Raw genomic sequence first — 17,408 nt, forward strand, 5'->3', positions numbered from 1 at the left:
CGAGTGACAGAGCCCAGCCCAAGTGCAGGGGACCCACCATGGTCACTAAGCCACGCTGGCAGGAAAAAGGAAGGCCGTGAAGAATCTGCCCCCCTTCTTAGCCCCTCTAGCGCCCAGCCCTGGGCCCTGGAAAGGGACTTTGGCTCTGTGTTTACACACAACCAAAATGGGGGTAATAATATTGGCCTTCCTCCTGGGTTGCACTGAGGACTGAATGAGACCACCTATGTAAAGCCACAGGCCTTGCCTCTGGTTCCTGGAGGCCCAGGGGACAGACACACACAGCCCTGGGAGGAGGGAGGGTCCAGAGGCAGGGGGAGGAGGCTTCTCAGCAAAGGGCTCAGCTGTACGGCATGGAAGGGAGAGGGAAGAACCAACCAATTTCTGCTCAGTCACTGGGTGCTCGCTACAATAACAGGAGATCCTCGTTCCCAAGCCTCGGTTTCCCTCTCTGTAAAATGGGCGCCTCCCCCAGGCTGCTGTGGAGTCAGGGTGGATTAAATAAAAGACTTCATGAATCTCTCAAGACCTGAATGCCGCAATAGGAGCTGAGCTGCCATCTGGGAGGGGAAGGCGCTTTGGGAGGAGCCAGGATTCTGTGGGGGAGCAACTTTCTAGGCCTGGGCCATCCCTCTCTCTCCCCAGCACCCCCCCAGGTTAGCCTCTCCCTCCAGCACCCCTCCTCCCCTGCCCGCCTCCCTCACCAGGGAGGGAGCACAAACACAGAGCTTAATCCCCAGCGCCTCCCAGCACACCCAGGCCTGACGCACGGCTCGGCAAATATTGGACTTTATTAATTTAATTTAATTAAACTTTATTAACCTTTATTAAAAATAAACCCTCATTAAAATTCTCATTCCCGTCTTCCTGCAAAGTGGGGGGCGGGGCACTGCCTCCTCTCCAGGCTGGTTAAATATCACTGGAAGAGAGGCGGTGGCCTCCAGGGCTGGAGTTTGGGACACAGAGTGTTGACAGGAGATGGAGAAGCTGCAAGGTGTGTGTGTGTGTGTGTGTGTGTGCGTGTGCGTGTGTGTGTGTGCGTGTGCGTGTGCGTGTGCGTGTGCGTGTGTGTGTGTGTGTGCGTGTGCGCGCGCGCAGGAGATGCAGAGGCTGCAAGGGCGGGGGTCTGTGTGTGTGTTGGGGGGGGTGCAAGCTGCAACTCAGGCCCTGGGCAGCCAACATGGAACATCAACCCAACCCTCAGGAAGGCGGGCCACGGGGGAAGAAGGGAGTTCAGTCCAAGGGCCTGGGGAAAGGGAGCCAAGGAGGGCAGATTCAGGCAGGCGGAGGGAGCCAGGCGGCTCACGGAACAGCAGCCATTCCCGGAGCAGATCTGGGAGGAGGGGAACATCTGTGCCGTTTCTCTTCAGAGTCCTGTGGCGCAAGGGGTTAAGACACAACCTATGAAGCTGTCCGCAGCCTCTGCAGCAGGAGTTCGATCCCCAGCCGGCCAGGGAGCAACGCACATGGCGCAGCAGACCTCTCCTGTCTCCCCGCTGCTCCCCTCAGCAGTGTGTTTCAGTGAATCTGGCTGTTCTGCTCCCCACTCTGTCTCTGGTGAATCCGCCCGCCCCCCGCATCTCTGGCCTGTGCCCAGCACTTGTATGCACACATAACTCAATCTTTAAAAAGAAAAAAGATCTCGTTAAACAAGGGAAGATACGGACCTGCCAGGCGGACGCGACGCCATGGAGTCCACTGGAGGCCGGGCTCAGGGGTGCTCCCTCCCGGAGCGGGGTGCGGCGGGCCGGGGCGCTCTGACAGGGGCCGGCTCTGGGCCGGGCCCCGCATGCCAGGCGGGGCAGCCCCTCCAGCGCGCGCCGAGAGGCCCTGGGCCCGGCTGCCTCCGGGCGCCTCTCCACCGCCTCGGCCCGCGCTCCCTCGGCGCCGCGAGGCCAGCGCGGAGGTGGCGGCCCCGCTGCCTGTCTCTCTGGGCCGCCAGGGCGCCACCCCCGCTGCGCGCCCCGAGCGTCACAGTCTCCCCGCCATCGCGGGCTCCTCGCGCGCCCCAGGCGCCCCCTCACCGGCCCCGCCGCCCCGCGGCTCACGTGCCACCGCGCGGGCTGGCGCCCGACGCCCCGCCCAGGGCGCGTTCCAGGCGGACCCGGATTGGCCCAGGCAGGATTGACGCTGCCTGTGACCAATCAGCTAGGGCTGGGGGCGGGCCACACAGAGCACTTCCGGCGCAGCGCCTGTGACCAGATAGTGGCGTGTCCTGATTGTGGCCTGAGGGGTGGCTTCCTTGTCCGAAGCGGGGTGATCTCTGTCCCTGAAGGGGTGCAGGCGTGTGGGATGCCCTGCGTGGCTAGTGCGGTGCCTCAGGATGGGGGACACCTTCCCGCTTCTTCCCTCTGGGTCCCTGGGGCCCACGAGCTGGCCGTGGCTGGGGGGCAGCCATTTTCTCGCTGGCCCGTGGCTCCTGGAGCGCCGTGGGCCACGGCGAGGTTCCCAAGAGCAGCGTGGAGAGGCCCCGCGGCAGCTGCACCCCCCGAGCATCGCCCGCCCGCACGCATGCGGGGCCCGCTTGCCAGAGGCCCTATCATGCGTGTGTGGCCAAGGGCAGACATCCAGGCCACACGAGCGTGCACCCTGGGGAGCGCCGGCTCCCTGGCACCCTTCTCTGGAGGGGCCTGTGCTCTCCTGCAGGCTCCTCCCAACTCCACAGGAACAGATGGCGTATGGGCTCCAAGCTCCTCTGCTATCCGGCCTCTGTTTCCTCATCTGCCCCTGGCAATACCAGCCCCCAGAGGTCAGCATGGGGGCCATGCCCCTCTTTCCTGGTCCCCTTTCCTGGCAAGCCAGGCCACTGTGATGGAGGCTCTGTGCCAGGCAGAGAGCAGGAGGTCACAGTGGCTCCCTGCCTGGAGCCCTCAGAAGAACCAAGCTTTCAGCCAGCGGTCAGGGCTCCAGACTCTTCCCCAAAACCCTGGCTGCGATATAAAATAGGTCATTGGTGTAATCCTGGCCAAATTGGCCTCTCGCAGATCAGCTAGGCCGCGCTCCCCAGGTCTAATTATCCCGTATTTGGTCAATAAACCATTAACACAGCGCCACGGATGTTAATAACCGTTTCATGAAAAAGTCGGTGTAATTTATGAGATCAACACTGGTTAGCAAAATTAATAAATATTTCATTCGGCAAGATTTATCCCAGAGAGCTCCCGACAGGTGGACCGAGGGCCCTGGGGCAGCCCCAGGGAGCCAGCAGTTGGGGGAGAGAAAGCCCCGCTCTCACTTGGGCCAATAAACATTTACCTCAAATCCTATCGCCATAAATCCGCAGGCTGGATGAGGGAGTCCAGTAAAACCTGACTTAACATTATGTTCTGGCCATTAACAATATTTATATAGATGTCACTTCAGGGAGGGTTAGAGTCACCAGGCAGGGCCCAGACACCGTGACAGGAGCCAACTCAGGCTCCTCTGGGAAGGTTGGTGCCCAGAGAGGCCAAGGGCAACAGAAAGAGCCTCAGATTGATTCTCAGACTTCTCCATGGTTGGCAATTGTGGCTGTGTCACCTGGGGCAAGTTTCTCAATCTTTCAAGCCTGTTTCCTCATCTGTAAAATGGGAGTGTTGCCACAGCCATCTCGTGGGCTGCTGAGGGCATTAAGTCATATAACAGAGCCATACCTGGCACAGAGTAAGCGCCTACCCAGTGGCCACTGCTGTGACAGGCATTGCCAGCAGAGGCAGCCAGAGGCCTCAGCCCACTGCTCCAATAGAGAGCAGCCCTGCTGGGTGTACTCAGTCTTCAAACCAAGAATCTAGAATCTATTAGAGGCTACACACACATTGTCTCTAACCCTACAATGATCCTATAGGGTGAGCACCCTATAGGGGAAACTGAGGCTCAAAAAGGCAAAGTGATTTCCCCAGGAGCAACCAGCAGGAAATGTGGGAGCTAGATGCAAACCCCAGTCGGTAGCAGCAGGTCTGCCCTTCATGTCACCCTGCACCCCACCCTGGGAGAGCTCTGGTCCCCACCAGCTCAGGAAACAGCACACCTGCTCCTCTCTGCCCTCCCATCAGCCAACCCTGAGCCCTGGGCAAACAGTCCTTGCCCAAGCAGATGCCAGGGCCTGTTGTGGCTAAAGAACTTTCTAAAAGAACCAATTTCTTTTCCATGGGGAACTTTCCACCAGGCATTGATTTTCACTCTCCCTGCCTAGGGTGGATTTGATTTGCGAGGAGAAGTTCTTTCAGGAGGCAGAAGCAATTGTGTGAAATGAAAGCGCTGAATGTGACAGGCTCATCTGCTGCTGAGGCCAGAGCAGGGCTGAGGAGTGGGTGGGGGTATGCAGGTGGGAGGCTCCTCTGCGACCTTGACACAGAACCCTCCTTGGCACAGAACCCTCCTTGGACGCCTGGTCTGGAGGCACCAACAATTAGGCAAAGGTCAGCTCCACTCCGGCTCCCCCTGGAGGTGGGTGGGCTGGAAGGGGGTCCCCCTCTCTGCAAGGCTTTACAAGCTACCCCTCAAAATGAGACCCAGAGCGAGGAGGTGGCATGTGGGTAAGGCTGGATCTTTCCATCTTGATTCCCACTCAGTTTTCTTCATTTTACTCTGCTCTTATCTCACATGATTATTTTAACAAACCCAGGAAGCTGGAAAACAGACCCTGGTTCATAGGGAATGTTCAGTAAATATTGGTGAAGGCATCATTATTCCCATTTTACAAAGAAACTGAGGCTTACAAGGGCTGGGTAACTGGCATTGGAGGGGGTGAGCAGCTGGTGGGAGCTGGCTGAGGTTTTAAAAGGTGAGTGTTGAGTGAAGAGGAAGGGGATGCGGTTGCCCCCAGGGAGGTGCAATTAGGAGGGTTTTGTCATCATCCTGGTGAGGAGCCGTGGCTGGATCCAGAGTGGAACCAAGAGGCTGGTGGGCAGCCAGCCTCTTGTGACGTCCCGTTCCCCGGTGACTTGGCCTGAACCACTGTGGGCCCAGCACCTACTGTGCACTGAGCACCTACTGTGCACTGAGACAGAATACCCCACCAAGGGCTGCTGCCCTCATGGCAGCTACAGGCTAGTGTTACGCCAGACTGGAAACAAGTAAACAGGAATAAAACATGAGGGACTGAGAAGTGGCCAGAAGGACAGAGGGTCCCTGGGGGATCTGCCTGGCAGGTGGGGGCAGCATCTTCAGGAGCTGACAGGGCCACAGAAGGAAGAAAGGGACAACCTCAAGGCCACAGCACTCGGGGCAGGGGGATGAGAGGGAGCAGGCCCTGAGGGAGGAGCCTCCGGCTGCTTCCAGAAGGTCAGGGATCTGGGTGGCTAGGCTGAGTGGGCCAGGGAAGCGGAGGGAGCTAATGGGGAGGGAGGGTGGATGCAGGGCTCTGAAAACACACTTGGGGCCTCTGGGTGTGGAATTCCAGTGACCAGGGGGTAGGAGCAGCTCCTGACTCCCCAGCACCCACAGAATGAGTATGGGCCCCGTCTGAGGATCTCGGGGCACCTTAGTGAAGAGAACAGCCCTCCCTGAGCTGCGTTCTAGCAGGGGGACAAATGCAAACGTGAGCGCTGAGTAAAATATGGGCTGTGGTAGACACTGTGGGGGTACCGGGTGGGGGGGGTAGGAAAACAGGGTGAGGGGGTGGGGCCAAGTCACAAGATTAAATAGTGTCAGGTGGGTCTCACTCAAAGGTGAGATTCCAGAAGACACACGAAAGTGGAGAGCAAGGGAGCCACACCTGAGGAAGATTGTTCCAGGCAGAGGAAGGGGCTGTGCCAAGGCCCTAAGGCCGCAGGGATTCGAAGAACTGGCTGCCGAAGACCGGACCCGAGAGGCGGGCAGCAGAGCATCTTGGACTTTGGGCCCAGAGAGAGACGTGACACACCCAGGGAGGCAGAGTGGAGTCTGTGAAGTAACGCACAGCAGACATTAGCCAGGCCAGCGCATCCTAAGTGCTCAATTAATAGGAGTTCGGATTGTTGCTTGTTATTGCTGCTCATTTTATGACTCCTAACCATTTCGGGGAGGTTGGAGGATGACTTCGGGCCTCACCTTGTGGTGAGATTTGAGTGACCCGAGCTGTCCCCGACCAGCTGGGGGGCGGCTCCCTCTCTGCTCAGAGAATTTTCCAGGCCCTCAGGAAGTTTGGGGAGTAATGGGGTGGGGCCGCCATCACAGTGGCATTAAATCAGACCCCCCGCCCTCGGCTCCGGAAGAAATAGCACCAAGAAGTTGTTAATACCTTTATTATGGGCTGAAATGTATTCACGATATTAAAAGACATCCCATTTCTGCCCCCCGTGTCACATCTGAGATGTAGCGGAGATAAATGATATATCACCGCACGAGATCTACCGAAACCATTAGTAACCATGACATTTTGACGTCAGATTTTTAAAAATTCCTAAGTAATCTTTTTGATTTATGAAATGCTGTCTGGGTTCATCGAGAGAGATCTCAGATTTATCACCGCCTGGTTAGAATTATTAATGATTTTCAATTTGTAAATCTGAAGTCGAGAAAAGTCTGTGGGTAAAAACTCCTGCTGACGAAGGCCCAGCCTCTCCTCCAGCCAGAGTTCAGCTCACAGAGAGTCCATCTCTCCAACATTCCCTGCACTGGACATTGTCTCCCAGCAAAGCTTGTCCAGCTGCAGCATGCAAGACTGTGGCGGGATCAGCTGCAGGACCAGCTCTGGGCAGCAGCGTCAGTCCCACTTCTGAGGAGCACTGCCATCAGCCCAGGCCTGGACTGTTGCTCCAGCCAGTCAAGAGGGACAGAGCCCAGGGCAGCTCACCATCCCAGTGCCCCTGGGGTCTGGTTCAGGCCACAACTTCAGCTACCAGCCCCTCACCCCACCGAAGAGCCTGAACTAGCCCCTCCTTGCCAAGGCAAGAGGGCCCATCTTGGATGAGAGACCACCTTGCCTATCTGTCTTGTTCACCTCATCCCCATCAAAGTTTCCCTCTGCCCCCCCACCCCCATCCCAGAAACTACCCTGACCTGGGCAGGAGCCAGGGAGCAGCACTGCTGGACACCCCGCATCTAGGTCTGGTGCCTAAGACCCGAATCAGGCTTATCATCCAGCTGGTGCTGCGGACCACACTGGACACAACTCCAATGCCCAGTGCGCTCACCAGGGTGGGTGTTAGCATCCCCCGGGGGTTCACCCCAGAGCAACTGATTGGAAACACCAGGAGGTTCCAAGGTACAGCCAGGATGAGAACCGAGCCCCTATCTCACCATCATAGGGTTCCTTTCCTTCCTGTGACATTTCAGAGGGAGGTCATGAGCCCCTTGAGAAACTCAAGCTTGGATCAACAAAGAACTTCAATCCTCTGAGCCTATTTTAGACAGCTCGACGACATCAAGTAGATGACTCTTGCAGTATCGGGGGTCAGGCACAGACGATAAGAACTCATTTTTGCCCCCCCCCCCCCCACTTTAAACAGTAAGGATTCCGACTGCCAGATTCATCCAGGCTCAGGATCCGCCAGTCAGGTGCAGCAGGTGGCAATGGGACAGGGGATTGTGGTAGAGAGGATTTGTCGCAGCTACAATAGTAAATTAATACAGACTTTGCTACCTGGAATTGGGGTGCTGCTGTAACAAAATTTAAAAATCTGGAAATGGCTTTGGAATGGAGCAAAGGCTGGAAAATCTTTGGGAAACATGATAAAGGAAGCCTCGGTTGCCTTGGCCAGACCAGTAGAGATGTGGATGTATGTGCTCCTTGCTAGGGGAGTGTAGATACAGGAGATAAGGAAGCTAAAGGGTGAAGGGTCAGGAAGAAGAGAGAAGCGTGAAGCTTTCAGTGGTGGAGTTTCGGATGTGACCAGGCCAAGGTATGGGTGTAATGGAGCAAAGATGGACCACATCCAAGTTGTGACTGTTAAGGACTGGGGACTCAATAAAGGTTCACATGGACATTCAAGTGTTACACTGTGATGGGAGAGCTGGAAGAAAGACAGATCGTGCTCCAGGACTGGAACAAAACAGTGATGATGGTGGCGACAATGACTGTGATGGCGATGTTGGCGACAGTGATGATAGTGGTCATTGGACTCCTGGGCCGAGGCATTTTCCATGAAACCACACTACCTTTCTTCTCAATTCACTAAGCACAAGAGAGTATAGAATTCCTTCCAGAGAAGTATAGAAATTTCCTTCCAGAGAGTATAGAAACTTCCAGAGAAGTTTTTTTTTTCCTTTTTTTTGTGGTACTGAGGAGTAGTGACGATGATAATGGCAGTGGTGGTGATTATACTGATGTTTGTGATAGCAGTCGTGACAATGGTGATGGTGGTGATATTGATGGTGAGCATGATGATGGTGGTGGTGATGGTATTGATGGTGATGACGGTGGTGGTGACGTGATGGTGGTGATGATGGTATTGGAAGTGAGGCAACTTGTTTAAAAATCTGCCTAAGTCAGTGACTCACCCAAGGTGAATTGTTCCCTGTTCACAGCAACCAGAAGTTTACACCCTGAATACAGGGGTCTGGACTCATGCTCCGGGGGAGACATTAACACCTTGGCATTTGGAGAGATGCCTTGAATACCTACCTCCTACCTAGGCATCAGGCCAAGCAAGGGAATGACACTGGCATGTCCCCAGGGAAAGGGGAGAACGTTTGGAACTTGACTCAAGCCTAAGTAGAGTCAGAGGAGCGCTCTGTGGAGCCAGCGCCTATTCCTGGGCCACCAACTGGAGGCCTATGATGATGGGACTCTGGATCATGGCCTTGAAAGATGCAGAGAGGGGCCCTACGGTGGGCTCTGGAGTCAGGGGCAAGGTTGTCTTAGCAGAGTCATGTCTAGGAATCCTGGTACAACGAGGTGGCACAAGTAACACACAGCAGCAGGGTCCTAGCATCCCCCAGCCAGAGCACCAGGGAATGTCACACCCACCTGGGGCCCTGGGGAAGCAGGAGGGAGGCCCTGATGACTGGGAGCAGACATCCAGGCACCAGACCCAGGCTCCATTTAATTATTTTTTAAAAGAATTATTTATTTATTTATGCATACAAGATGCATCTGATAAAGAACTATTATCCAAAAACACACAAAGAACTCTTAAAATGCAACAATAAGAAAACAAGCAACCCATTAAAAAATGGGCAAAAAACCTGCACAGACACCAAAGAATATATAGAGATTGCAAATAAGCAAAATGAAAAGATGTTTAACATCATAGGTTATTAAGGAATTGCATATTAAACAACAATGAGATGCTACGACATGCTGCTCAAATCCAGAACGCTGACAGCACCAAATGCTGACACAGACATGGAGCAACAGGAACTCTCACTCACTGAAGGTATTGTCAGAGGTCCCTTACAAAACTAAACATATTCGTATCATATGATCCAGCAATCTCACTCCTTGATATTTACCCAAAGGAGCGGAAAACATACATGCACACAAGAACTTGCATATGGGGGGTTATAACAACTTTATTCTTAATTACCAAAACTCAGAAACAACCAGATGTCCTTCAGTGAGTGAATGGATAAATTAACGATGGAACAGTCAGACAATGGAATATTAATTAGTCCTGATAACAAGCTACAAAAAGACATGGCGGAATCTTAAATGCATTTTATTAAGCAAAAAAATCCAATCTGAAAAGGCTATATGCTGTATGATTCCAACTGCATGACATTCTGGAAAAGGCAAAACTCTAGAGGTAGCGGAAGAATATGTGGTTTTCAGGAGTTGGGGATGGCTAGGCAGAACACAGAGGATTTGGAAGGGACAGCGAAACTACTACAATAGTAGACACATGGCATTCTACATTTGTGCAAACCCATAGGCTGCGAAACACCAGGTGTGAGCCCTAATGTAAACTATGGACCTTGGAGGATAACGCGTGTCAATGTCCTTTCATCAGCTGTAACCAAACAACCCAGGGTACAAGATGAATAGAATGGGGGAGGTTGTGGAGTATGTTGCAGGGAGGAGGCATACAGCAAGTCTCTGTCCTTTCCACTTAGTTTTGCCGTAAAAAGTAAACTTATTAGGACCTCCCTGGTGGCACAGCGGTTGAGCGCTGGGTTGCGAAGCTGCCCGCAGCCTCTGCAGCACTGGTTCGATCCCCGGCTCCTCCCCGGCCACCATAGGAGGGTCCCACATGGCGTGCAGACCTCTCCTGCCACCCGCTGCTCCCCTCAGCAGGGTACTTCGGTCCTTCTGCCTGCTCTGCTCTCCGCTCTGGCTCTGGTGAATTCTCTCACCCTCCCGCGCTTCTGACTGTACCCAGTGCTTGTATAAATAAATAAATAAATCTTTAAAAAAAAAAGTAAACTTATTAGTTTAAAAAAATCAAGGGGAAGAAGGAAGGAAGGGGAAAGAAAGGAAAGGGAAAGAAAAGGAAGGTAGGACGGTCTGACTTAGTCCTTGCGTCTTGGAGGGCAGCACTTCACCTGGATGGGACTTTCTGTTGGGAAAGGCCAGATCCCTGGTTCAGATGGAGAAAGTTTAGACAAAGTTAGGGTTCTCATAGGAAGGACCTGGTACCAGTGAGGTACCTGAGCATTTTGATGAAGAAACTTACAAAACCTTATTGGATGACATTAATCTAATGAAGTAAAAATGGATAAAGTGTTTGTGGATTAAATGCCCCAATATTTTAAAGACATCAATTCTAATGTGATGTAGATCAAAATCCCAATAGATTTTTTTTTTAATGACAAGCTGATTCTAGAAGTTATGTAGAAATGCAAAGGGCCTAGAGTGGTCAAGATATTCCTGAAGAAGACCAAGGTGAGGGAACTTGTCCTATGAGCATGACCAGTTCTAAAGCTCTGACTGTTAAGCCCCCCCGGAATCAGTAGAGATAGACATAGAGTCCAAAGGCCACGTGAGCCAGCACAGACCGACTCACATGTGGCCAACTGACGCAAGATGGAGGTGACATGGCCAATCAGAACCTGCCACTGAATGGAACAACAAGACCCCTACCTCACACCATACATAAAAAGCAGCAAAGAGGGGAAAGGTGCTTAACCACTCATTGAAATGAAGCATCACATTCCTATTTATTGAAACACCCTAAAATAAATAAGCAAAAGGCAAACAACATTCAAAAATGGGTAGAAGGCCTCAACAGGGACTTTGCAAAAGAGAAAACGCAAGTAATCCATAAACAGGTGAAAAGATGTTCGAGCTCATTAGCAGTCATGGAGATACAAATTCAAATCATGTTGCTGTATCGTCTAACCACCAGGTTGGCGAGGGGAGAGGATTTTTAACAAGCATGTGGGTGTGGACATGGTGCAGCCATTTTGGAAAACAATTTGACCTCCCCATCAAAGGTTAGCAAGAGCATATACTCCAAGCCAGCAGCCCCACTCTGGGGGCAATCTGGCAAGGGTCTATCAGAGCGAATGGGACCCCACACTCCCACGGGGTTTTAGTGACTGTCCTACGCCCCCTCCTCTCTCAGCCAGGCCAGGTGCATCTATTCCTCCAGGCCCTTCCCAAGTTCGTGCTCTGGGAGAGGAGTTGTTCCTCCACCACCATTGGCTCTTCTTTCTGCAAGTGGCACCCCCAAAAGTGCCCCACACACCTGGTGCAACACAAATCTGTGGGGCTATTTTGCAAACTTCCTCTCGCCAACCTCTTTAGCAAAGGCATCTCAGACTCATACCCCAAACAGAGCTTGTCTCTCTTCAACCTCTACTTTCCTCTCTACAAAATGGGTGGACAGCAACAGTCCATGTCCTCAGTGGGCTGGACTCAGCAGGAGCTGGTAGGGAGTGAGCCGCTGGGTGAGGTGGGTGGTCAACTGGGAAAAGTCACTCCCGTCCTCAGGACGCATCCTCCCTTCTGCCTTGTGGGACCTCTACTTCCTTCGTGGTTCCCCATCCAGGCCGCACCTCTCTCCTGGCCTAATTCCACTCATCTCTGCAGAAGAGCTCCTCTACCTCCACCCATAAAGACCTTTCCCGAGGCTTCAGATGTATCAACAAATAGTTCCCAAGAGCTAGAGTTACCAAATAGAAAGCATCATTTTTGGTTTGGGGGAGCTGTGGTGAAGGCGACAGCCCCAGCTCCTGGAGGAGAGGTAGTTCAGGCACGAGTGTGGAAGGAGAAAGGCAGGGTGGTCTCCCACTGCCCAGCTCACTACCAGCAACCAATGTGTGCTTGGCACGGAGTAGGCCCCTAATAAATGAATGTCGAACACAGAACCGAACAACTGAGGTGCATGCAGATCGCACACACAAACATAGAAGCCGACACACACGTATTCCCATGGCCGCGCACCCATGAACACACACAAACACGTGTGGGTGAATGTCAACAGGCTGACCCACCTGCACACGCAGGCCGTCCCTGCCTGGCCCAGCCCAGCCGGCAGCCTCCCGCACGCGGAGGCTGCCTCCCGCACAAAGCTCATTTATTTTGATTTATGAATGTTACAAAAATAAACCTGAGCATCTTCTTGGGGATTCTGTGATCCTGACACGGGTCCCCACGATATTGCTTTTCGCTCCTGGTTACCTGAAATTAGCAGAGTAATTCAGAATCTGCATCTTTATTTAAAAGAAAAAACTGTAGATGCAGAATTATAAAAATTTAATATGCTCCCAGGAAAATGAAAAATGAGAGGTTGTGATCTCGTCTAACACTTTCAAATGTGTTTATTAATTCATGTTTTAAATCATAAGTTTCATTCGGTGAGAGCCATGCACAGCAATAAGCCCGTTTTAAAATATTAATGAATAAACAATATTTCTCTATTGAAATATAACATGCTTCTTTGAACAATGGACCACCAGTAATAAATCAAAACCAGGAGAAAATTGCATTTCATATTTAATACAAGTTGAACTCTGCCTTTTTATAAATGATATCTTTTTTGTTTAATTGGCGTCAGTTCAGATCTAGCAGATTGCTAATAAAATTCTGGATTTCCATATTTAATGATGCGTACACTTTCTGCTGAAATTTCACCAGGAAAAAAGAATCAGCCTTTTATTATCTCCTGAGATGGTGGTAAGAGGTGAGACCTCGGCCTGGGTCCAGCACCGAGGCCTGGAGGGGGGTGGGTGGCAGGCGGGAGCAGGGATGGCAGAAGCCAAGTCACCCCTGCACCCTGGCTTGGCCTCTGACGCCCCTCTGGTGACCGGAAGGGACCACTGCAGCCAGCAGCAGGGGCCAGGGGTCCCCGTCATCCGGGACATCATATCACTGCCCGATGGGCCGGCACCGCAGCGGCAGCTCACTTAACCTCTGACCTCCCTGAGGAGGAAGCAGGAACAAGGTAAGGTCCCCACTTTGCAGATGAGGAAACTGAGGCCACCGAGAGGTGGCAGGACTCAGTGCGACTCTAGAGCCCCAGCTCCTCACACCACCTCACGTCACTTTGAAGGAGGTGCATCCTCCTGGGGTCAGGAGCCCTGGGGGCATCCACAGGGAGTGAGAGGACACGAGCTGGAACTGAGGGCAGGTGCCCACCGGCCTGTCAGAGACTGGAGGGCAGGGGGAGGCTCCAGGGCCTCACTCGCTCCTCTTCCACGGCTCCTGGCTCCCGGCTCCCGGCGGTGCCGGGGCTGGGGGAAGCGAGACCCAGGCCTTAAGAGAGATGCCCCGCGGTCTGGGGCAGAAAGGGCTCACGGGGGTGGGGGGTGGGGCGGACTCTCTCTCCTGCGGGGCCACGGTGCTCTCCCGGCCTTGGGGCGGCGAAGCTTTGCTGGGCTCTGAGGGCTGGTCCAGCCAGGGCCTTGGTGGCCCCGTAGGAAGCAGGCTCAGGGCACAGGCTGAGTCTGTGACGGCTGAGTCTTCAGGGTTGGGGCTTTCCTGAGAAGGCCCGAGAAGAGAATGGCCAGGAGCAGAGGGAGCAAGTGTAGGTTGTGGTTTCAGACACGCCCCGTCTCACAGGGACGCCGTGTGGATTTGGCTAAAGGGCTGTAGTGTCCTCCTCTGTAGAAAGAAGGGGTAACAGGCCCTTCCTCACGGGGATGCTGGGAGGACGCAGAGGGAGCCTGGGCAGAAGCGGGCAAGAATCCACAGGGCAGGGGCCTCCCTGGTGGTGCAAGGCGTTAAGACGCCACCTATGAAGCTGTCTGCAGCCTCTGCAGCATGTGTTCAATCCCTGGCCAGGGAGAAACCACATGGCACGGCAGACCTCTCCTGCCTCCCCCGCTGCTCCCCTCAGCAGTGCATTTTGTCAGTCTGCCTGTTCTGTTCCCCCCTCTGTCTCTGGTGAATCCTCTCACCCCCGCACCTGTGGCCTGTGCCCCAGTTCATATATGCATGAATAAATCTTTAAAAAAAAAAAAAAGAATCCACAGGGCAGCTGTGTCGCTGCAGCTCCCCTAACTTAGGGCCTGGTCTCTGCACACGTTCCCCTCCCCCCCACAGGCAGGTCCCTTCCCTGTCCTTACACCCCCACCCAACCCGCTCCTGTCTCCTGGCCTACCTGCTCCCCAGGTCTCTGCGGGGACTTCCAGCAGGGGATGTAAATCGCTGCAGACCGGACAGGGCTGGCCAGGCTGTGGGAGGACTCGGTGACCTGGGCTCAGCCCTGTGGGACGGCGTCCACCAGGGACATCGGGTGTGGAAGGGGTTCCAAGTGGAAGTGAGGAAACTGAGGCTCAGGGGTCATCAGGCCTCACCCAAGGTCACACATACCCAGGTGGCCCTGGAGGCACAGACAGCTCAGGGGCGTGTATGTGGGGATTTCCCTGGTACCTCACCCCAGAGGGCACTCGGGTTAGAGGTTGGGTGGCCCAAGTTCTCAGGACCCTTCCCCGCCTCTCTTCTTCCCTCGCCCGCTCTCCAGGTCTCACTACCAGCGGCTGCTAAAATGGATCACAGGGCACAGGCCAGTTCTGTGGGAGATTTGACCCTTAAATCCCCCGTGTGAAAAAGGGATGATCAGCACCCACCATTTGGGGCTCCCCGGGGTGATAAATAAGAGTATAAACAGGTAAAGCACCGGGCCTGGGCCACCCCACAGATATTCAATAAACTGTCGTGTCAGCCCAGCGAAGCTTCCCGCCTCGTGACACCGGCACACATTTTGCACCCGAAACACCACCTCTGGGAGACTGTCCCCGAGCCGCTGTCTGGCCCCAGGAAGGGCGGGTGCTGCTCCAGAACATGGCCCTGCCGCCCCCACTCCCGGCACACCCCGTGGGAGCCCCAGGCCTGCCCCGCGTGTCCATGGGCACCAGGCGGCGTGTGGACAAGCCCCCGGCCGTGAGGGCGGCTTGCAGGTGGTTTCCTGCTGTTATTTTTGACTTTAGGGGCCCCGACTTCTCCAGCTGCGGGGCTCGGAAGCGACCATCCGTGCCAATACCTTCCCAGAGCACCTGTTTCTAACCGGAACTAGGCCGAGGGGCTTGGCCTCTCAAGGGCTGGGGTCTGATTTCATTCGCTTCCAGGTCGAGTCCCTTGTCCGATGCTCGCCCTGAAAGGAACTCCGTGAAAAGCTACCCAGTCAGCCCAGTCCGTCAGTTTGGCGGGAGAGCGAAGAAGCCCGAGTTCCTTACCTACAGAGCGAGGCTGCGCCTGCCTTCGCACCGCAGCAGGGAGCCCACAGGCCAGGGTCGCGCAGCGGCCCCGCAGGGAAGGAAGCGGTGGCTTCGCTCAGGCGGGCCCGGGATACAGCAAGCCGCACCCTTCCCTCAAGGGCTGCTCGTCAACCGCAAACGCTGGCACGTGTCTCTCTCCACAGACGGGTCCGGGATAAACACTGAGATGATTCTCAGGGCGTGTGTTTCTAGATATGAAAGAAGATGCATTTTCTGTGCATGTGTGTCATTTCCACAGGATATTTTCGTAAGGCCACACAGCAGAGATGCCTTATGGACAGATAAGAAAGGCTGACCCGTAAGCTAATTGAATCATGCAAATAACTACTTAGCCAGGGGAGAAATTCCCACAGGCAGGCTGTGGGAGCCCGCGCGAGGGAGGACAGCTTTGGAGGGCAATCTATTTTATAAAGTTTACTCTCCCCGTGTAACTGCCTCAAGATTAATGGGAGTGGTGGCCCTAGACTTGGTTTTGCCCGGCTCTTCCGACTGAAATAGTAAAACCGTTGTATTTATCACAGACAATTTGCTGCAACTGATTAACATTAATCTGATTTCCTGTGAGTCAATTTCCTTGAGATATAGTAAACAGGCCAATTACCTGCTATTGACTTATTTTATTATAAAGATTTAGATATTAGTGACAGCTGTGTACATAAATATACAGAATTTCTAACAGTTTGGCTAAAACAAAAATAATGTGTAATCCAGTTAAAGAATTTCTAGTTGGTTTTAACATTTTATGATTTTTTTAATTAGAAAAAAAGGTCTTTGCGTCTAATGAGTGCCAGATGCATGATCAGGTGAGGAAAGTATGAGCTCCCTGGCTTCAAGGCCTGTGACCTTGTAGCATCTGCTTAACTTTTCTGAACTTCAGTTTCCCAATCTACAAACATGGGGCTAGTATTTTCCCTGTGGTATACTTAGAGGATCAAGCGAGGCCAGCCATGGCGGCCCAGCAGCAGGCCGGCGGGCTGCGTGGAGGGAGCGGCGGTCAACGGGGGCCGGCCCTTCTCGCCCCAGTTTCACTGTCTTCTCTGAGTCCCTCTCCAGCAGGCGGGAGTTACAAGCCCAGGCCTGCTTCTGGGCGGGCTTTCTCCTTTGCCTGCTCTGGCTGGCTCAAGGGTAGGACTAAGAAATGGCATCAACATTTAATCATGAAAGCAAAAAGTTTATTCATGTTTGAAACTACATAGAACTACCACGAGGAAGACTTTTTCAATCCAGGGTGTAATCCAGTTAAGAAAGGAACACGAAACGTTTTTTAATACATTAGAATCACCGCCACAAATTATTTTCATGACTCAATCAGTTTCAGAATCGCATACAATACAAAAAGAGAGAGAAAGGAAGAGGCCCCAGCACACAGGGTGAATATACAGTACCGAATACTGAAATCTGAATGCATCACAATTAGTCGCTGTTTTTTTTTTTTTTTTTGCATGGATTAGTAACAAGATGAAGAACATTCAAAATGTTTCTCAGTATTTACAACAGTTTTACTGATCCTGTGATAAGACCCAATGTTTCCACTCTCGGTTTTTTTAAAAGTTGCAAATGCAACCCTGATTTTTCTTTTAAAAGATTACAATGTACATTACATTTGATGAAGGGAACAAAGAGTTAATTACAAGATGCCAAAAGATAAGAAAGAGACAAACTACAGCGTGAGTATTGTTCAGAGGTAGTAAGTGAGCACTCTAAGCTACAGAACATGTTGAAATTCTATTGGTTCGTATGAGTTCGCATGAGGTAATAAAGCTGTGTTTTGATTGGTGAGATGTATAAATACTCTTTTGCTACACTATATACAACACTCCAGAGAGCAGGGCCTTTGTCGTGCCCAGAGGATGTAGCAAACCTTGACAAGCCTGTGCAGCACCCAGCGCACCCGCTAAAACCCCAGA

The sequence above is a fragment of the Talpa europaea genome (genome assembly GCF_964194135.1).
Source record: "Talpa europaea genome assembly, chromosome: 7".
Lineage (NCBI taxonomy): Eukaryota > Metazoa > Chordata > Mammalia > Eulipotyphla > Talpidae > Talpa > Talpa europaea.